Source organism: Cervus canadensis, chromosome 4, assembly GCF_019320065.1.
Source record: "Cervus canadensis isolate Bull #8, Minnesota chromosome 4, ASM1932006v1, whole genome shotgun sequence".
Taxonomy (NCBI): Eukaryota; Metazoa; Chordata; class Mammalia; order Artiodactyla; family Cervidae; genus Cervus; species Cervus canadensis.
The window spans coordinates 76544615-76551774 of NC_057389.1; the positions used below are offsets into that span (position 1 = coordinate 76544615).

General features: G+C 38.3%; 1 pseudogene; it reads right to left on the reverse strand.

Moving 5' to 3' along the window:
* The window catches only part of LOC122440897, a 52221-nt pseudogene extending 46265 nt beyond the window's left edge, over nt 1-5956 (reverse strand).
* Nucleotides 5957-7160: the final 1204 nt, after the last annotated feature.

Here is a 7160-nt window from a genome sequence, read left to right on the forward strand (position 1 = left end):
AAGAACAAGAATTCAAATAAAATTATAAATGAAAGAAGAGACTTTACAGCTCGTACCACAGAACTACAAAAGATTGTGAGAGACTGAAATGAACAATTATACATCAACAAATTGGACAACTTAGGGGGAAATGGAAAAATTCTTAAAAACATAACCCAATCTACCAAATTTGAATCATGAAGAAACATAAAGTCAAAACAGACCAATAACAAGTAAGGAACTTCTCAACAAGGGGGTTTGGGGAAGAATGGATATATGTATATGTATGGCTGAGTTCCTTGACTGCTCACCTGAAACTATCAGAGCATTGTTAATTGACTATGTGTGCTAAGCAGCTTCAGTCATGTCTGACTCTTTGCAATCCCACGGAACCCTTGTGCACTATTTGTGGGAATATAAATTGATCCAGCCACAATGGAAAACTATATGGAATTTCTTCAAAAAAATTAAAAATAGCTACCATATGATCAGCTATCTCAATAAAGCTGAAATTAAAAAAAAAAAATTACTTGGGCAAACAACAAATTCTCCCTTTGTTTGAGGAGACAAAAAAATTCTGATAGAAGACCATACAGATACGGGGAAAAAATCTACTTGGAAAAGAGAAAGAGTACTTGGTAAGATTAGAGAAGATACCATGAAGCCCATGGCAAGGTAAGAGTCTCATTTCAAATGACTGTTTATTAGGGGAAAGGCAAGGAAGAAAAAGAGAGCAAGGCAGTTCCTGAGAGAGCCGCGTTGGAAGCTTATTAAGAGAGCTGAGCCAATTATGTAATTGAAACCAGAACTAGTTGGGATAAAAGTAGAGGTTTAAAAAGTGAGATCATAAAACCAATCCCAAGTAGGCACAGTGTTTATACACAGAGATAGAATATGTCCTAAGAGACTTCAGAGGTCTCTTGCCTGTTTTCTAAGTAGGACTTGAGCTATAATGCCAGAAGGGGGACTGTAGGGCAATGAGTAAGCACATTCCCATTTCATAGTCCTCTTAGATGGGAAATTCCTGTGTGCTTTATATATGGGAAGCTTTCTTTTAAAATGCAACAATGGAGGAAATTAGGATGAAAAGCAGCAATTAAAGGTCCTGCAACAGAAACCTTAAGTTGTACTTGATTAGAAAGTTAGTCTAAATAATGTGATTTGTACTTACCATAATAATGGTTGGGCTTCCCTGGTGACTCAGATGGTAAAGAATCTGCCTGCAGTGCGGGAGACCTGACTTTGATCCCTGGGTTGGGAAGATCCTCTGGAGAAGGGCATGGAAACCCACTCCAATATTCTTGCCCAGAGAATCCTATGGACAGAGGAGACTGGCAAGCTACAGTCCAGGGGGTTACAAAGAGTTGGATACCACCGAGCGACTAAGCACACAGTAAAAATGGTTACCAGGAGGTAAAGTGGAAGAGGTATAAATTGGGAGATTGAAACGGACATATACACATCAGTCAGTCAGTCAGTTCAGTTGCTCAGTCGTGTCCAACTCTTTGTGACCCCATGAACTGCAGCACGCCAGGCCTCCCTGTCCATCACCAACTCCCAGAGTCCACCCAAACCCATGTCCATTGAGTCGGTGGTGCCATCCAACCATCTCATCCTCTGTCGTCCCCTTCTCCTCCTGCCCGCAATCTTTCCCAGCATCAGGATCTTTTCCAACGAGTCAGCTCTTTGCATCAGGTGGCCAAAGTATTGGAGTTTCAGCTTCAACATCAGTCCTTCCAATGAACACCCAGGACTGATCTCCTTTAGGATGGACTGGGTGGATCTCCTTGCAGTCCAAGGGACTCTCAAGAGTTTTCTCCAACACCACAGTTCAAAAGCATCAATTCTTCAGTGCTCAGCTTTCTTTATATTCCAACTCTCACATCCATACATGATCACTGGAAAAGCCATAGCCTTGAGTAGATGGACCTTTGTTAACAAAGTAATGTCTCTGCTTTTTAATATGCTGTCTAGGTTGGTCATAGCTTTCCTTCCAAGGAGTAAGCGTCTTTTAATTTCATGGCTGCAGTCACCATCTGCAGTGATTTTGGAGCCCAGAAAAACAAAGTCAGACATATACACATTCCTATATATAAAATAGATAACTAATAATAATCTGCTGTACCGCACAGGGAACTCTACTCTTCTGTAATGGCCTAGATGGGAAAAGAATCCAAAAGGAAAAACAAAGAGTGGATATATTTATATATGCAAGATTTACTTTGCTGTATACCTGAAACTAACATGACATTGTCAATCAACTATACTCCAATTAAAAAAAAACAATTTTTTTTTAAGAATAATTAAGGGGAAAAACTCAGGAAGCAAGATAGTTCCCTCATGGACCTAGGGGCCTGTCATCTGTTCACAAACTGAACTAAAACTAGATATTCACTATACTGGTAAATATTTCTTCTTATTCCCTTGATAAATCTTCAGCTGCTGAACAGAGGCCATTGATCACTTTAAAGAATACTCATTACCAATATCCTAAATGTAATATTAAAAGATGAAAAGAGGCAGTAAGTTAAAAAAAATGGTTATAAAATAAAATTGTAACCTAATTTTAGGAATTTAAAATGGAATAGTCTATATAAATTTTGTACATTGATTTTTCAAAATATTTTCTCGCCAGTGTATATCTCTCAATTAGAAGTTTCAGGGTCCTTTTGTTTGTTTGTCTAGAAATCTTTTTATCATTAGGGTATTGACACTTTTCAGAACAAGTATAATTTTCAGACATTATACAAGGCAACTTATCATTAAATATCAATATTTATCAATGTTCTGTTTAGTTGAAATGTTATTTTAATTGTAAAAACCATTTTCATTTATAAAAAATAATAAAAAACCTTGTTGATTTTAACTTGCCTTTACAAATATCCTAAGGCTCAAGCTAAATGATATTTTAAGTAGAAAAACACTATTTTTTAAATAATTTGGTATATTATTTTTGTGGTTTATGTACACACATTAACTGGTTTCTTTTATAGGAAACCTGATAACATTTATCACATTAGGTACTATGAAATAAAGGCAAGAGCTCATCACCTTTTAACAAAAATACTCAGTGCAACAATTCCAAGAACCATAGATATTCTTGTTTAGTGGTTGATAATGAATTGCCTGCTATGCTGTGCTTTACTTCGTCTCTCAGTTATGTATGACTCTTTGTGACCCCAGGGACTGTAGCCGGTCAGGCTCTCTGTCCACAGGATTCTCCAGGCAAGAATACTGGAGTGGGTTGCCGTGCCCTCCTCCAGAGGATCTTCCCAACCCAGGGATCAAACTCAGGTCTCCCGAATTGCAAGTGGATTCTTTACCATCAGAGCCACCAAGGAATTGCCAGATACAAAATACAAAAAAACAAAACAAAAAAAACATATACTGGATTGTTTTTCAGCAGCTGCCCTCTGGCATCCAAAGCAAGGATTTCCATAAATAAAAGCTGCAAAGGAATTCACATAGTGGTTAGTTTAGGCCAATGCTTTTTTTCACCTTATTATTCGTTTTGTTTTCTCCACTACCCCCATCCCCTGCAGTGACACAGTATTATTAAAAACATTAAGTCCTTGGGACTTATGCCTCAGATCAAGACATCATTTGAGTATTTTCAAATGATGTACAGCTCTTCACATAACAAAGATGTGGTGTGGTCGTAGTTACTTCAAAAATAATTATATGAAAATAACCTGACATGTCATGCTTTACCAATTACAGAGCCATGATTCTGACACATGGAAATGCTAAAAGATGTGAATAGCTGTTCTTCCATTTAAGTTAGAGTGCTGCAAAATTCCGATAATGACTTCATCTTTTCAGTTAACATAATCAGTCCACAATACAGCATACTAAGTCATAAAGTGCAAATCCAAGGAAGATAATACCTTCACTAAGTTACAGAACTTTGGCAAATCAATACAGTACTCTTTAACACAATAACACGTACTTTTGTTGGAGCTGTTTATTTTATACAGTTAATGTCTTTTTAAAATACAATTTCTCCTTTAAAAGTGAGTTCCCGCATGTAAGATCTCTAAGTTTACTGCAGCAGGGCAGTGGTGCATATGTAGAGGTGGATCTGCTCGGTTCTGGCATTGGTACAAAGCCTAGTAGAGTTCCAATGCATGAAAAGCTTTAAGATTCTACCTCAAGGAGGTTTAATCAGCCAATATCAATTTCCAAGTATACTTTAAAAGTTGATGAATTTTCGCATTAATACTGAAATCCTCAAAACCAGTCATTTCAGTTCAGTTCAGTTCAGCTCAGTTTCTCAGTCATGTCCAACTCTTTGCAACCCTATGGACTGCAGCGGGCCAGGCTCCTCTGTCCTTCACCAACTCCCAGAGCTTACTCAAACTCATGTCCATCGAGTTGATGATGCCATCCAACTATCTCATCCTCTGTCATCCCCTTCTCCAGCCTTCAATCTTTCCCAGCATCAGGGTCTTTTCCAATGAGTCAGTTCTTCTCATCAGGTGGCCAAAGTATTGGAGCTTCAGCATCAGTTCTTCCAATGAATATTCAGGACTGATTTCTTTTAGGATTGACTAGTTTGATCTTGCAGTCCAAGGGATTCTCAAGAGCCTTCTCTAACACCACAGTTCAAAAGCATCACTTCTTCAGTGCTCAGCTTTCTTTGTAGTCTAACTCTCACATCTGTACGTGACTACTGGAAAAACCATAGCTTTAACTATATGGACTTTTGTGGCAAAATAATGTCTCTGCTTTTTAATATGCTGTCTAGGTTTGTCATAGCTTTTCTTCAGAGGAGCAAGCGTCTTAATTTCAGACAACACTAATTTCAGCCGGTCCCTTTTATTTAGAAACTCTGCACCTCTTTGTTTTGATCAAGTCACAGACGTTTTCTTCAGCTTATTAAAAAAAGAATCCTACCTAAAATAGAGCTGTATGCTTTAAATAACAAATAAATATAATGCTGATTGTAGAGACCTGGGGAATTGCGTGTTGTATATGAGCTTTCATTACCACTTCTTCACAAATACTGCTGTTCCCATTGGTGTCCATTTGCTCCTTCTTGCCAAAGCCGTCAACTCCTCCATTTCAGCATTTAATTTATGTATTACCTACTCCATGGCTTCTCAGCCTTTGTTAGCATTTGACAATATGGTACTTGCCATCAGCCCTTCGAGGCAATTGCCGAGACTGACTCCTTTCACCGTAATTATGGCTTCTTGAGTCAAAATAGTGCTCTCTGGGTCTTGAGGATGTGGTTTATATATAAATGTCTCATCTACTGAAACCAAATTTGTAAATGAAACATTCATATTTAAATTCCATGGTTTTCTCTACGAGATCCACTACAGAATATTCTTACACATATGTTTTGGTTCTTGCTCTACCAATAATTGATTTCACAGTGGAAGACAGTCCCCAATCTGTGCTGAGAAGTCTGTGGTATGCAGCTTTCCAGGGGGATCTATGTGTCTGCCCAATATATCAACTCCAACCACACTTGGGTTCATAGCGTGTGGATATTTCTGCATTGCACTTGTTATAACAGTTTTCCATAAGTGGTCAATAACGTGCTCTGAAGTCCAGATCTTCTTGGTGTTGGTGGCCCTCACAATGTTGGGGTGGGGCTAGGGCATAACGGGGCAAAGATGTCAATCTTGCCCTTGCCCCACCCCTCAGCCACTCAGGGTCCTTTTTTCTATGGTAACTGGGGAATTAGCATAGTCAGTTTAAGTAATGCAGTGCACTTCCCTGCTGGCTCAGACAGAAAGAATCATTCTGCAGATCAGGAGACTTCAGTTCAGTCCCTGGGTCAGGAAGTAATGAAATATGAATTATGCAAATGATCACCATAATTAGATCTGAAAGCCTGGCTTTGTGATTTTCTCACCAGCAATTAATTCTAAGACCACTTCCTCTGTCTATAATCTTGCACAAGTCACGTCTCTGTTTATCACTTTTGAAAATGAGAATAAAAATACCATTTTTTACCTACCCACATAGTTTGGGTAAGCAGAACTGAGAGAATATTTGTGAAACTGGACTATAAATTGGTAAGTACTCACGAACTCCAGGGTTTCAATTTAGGTAAAGCTGCTTCTAAGAGCTTAGGTTCTCCAACTCCTTTGCTTTCTCAGATAATAATACCAGACTCTCTTCTTACCTTCAGGTTCTCACATTCTATCTCCCTCAACTCTGTGTGATAAACAGGGATTCCATTATCTACCTTTTGGAATCAGTATGAAGACAATCTGGACAGTCCATGCAGTGCTTAGCACGTGGTAGTCTCAAGAAACTCAAGTAGAGATGACTTAGAGCCTCAGAGACCATCTAATGCACTTACCTCCTTTGCATATAAAAGAGTCCAGAAAATTATAGAAATTGCCCAGAGTTATACACTGAGTATTGGATCTATATTCGATCCCAGGTCTCTGAAGTCTGAGAGCTGTTTCAGCAGAAAACCCCTGCAGACTGTGGCGGCATAAAAACAAATGACAAGGGGCAATCATGAAGGCACAGTTCCTAGTGAAGTCTTCCAGTGAAACTAGTATGAGGATAAATTGGAGAGGAAGAGAGGGAAGAAGAGACATTCAATAATCTCTTTTATAAATGTGGTCAGTAATATATCACAGCCCCCTCCTGCCCAAATCTTCTAATTAAGGGTTTTATTTTTTGGCAAAACAGATTCTGATACATTCACATAACAGAATATTATCCAACCACTTAAATATGTGAGGTAGAACTGAATGGGTAAAACATTTGCAAATGATAAGACTGACAAGGGGTTAATTCCCAAAATACATAAACAGCTCATACAGCCCTACATCAAAGAAAAAACAACGTAGTTAAAAAAAGAGCAGAAGACCTGCATTGACATTTTGCCAAAGAAGACTTACAGATGACCAACAGGCACAAGAAAAGAGGCGCAGAATCTTTAATCATAAAAGAAATGCAAATCAAAACCACAGTGAGGTATTGCTTCACACCTGCCAGAATGGCTATCATGAAAAAGACAACAAATTAAAATGTTGGTGAGAATGTGGACAAAAGGGAACCCTTGTACATTGTTTGTGGGAATACACATTGATGCAACCACTGTGGAAGCGGGATTCCTCCATAAACTAAAAATTGAACTACTGTATGATTCAAAAATTCCACTCCTGTGTATATATCTAAAGAAAATGAAGACATTAATTTGAAAAGAT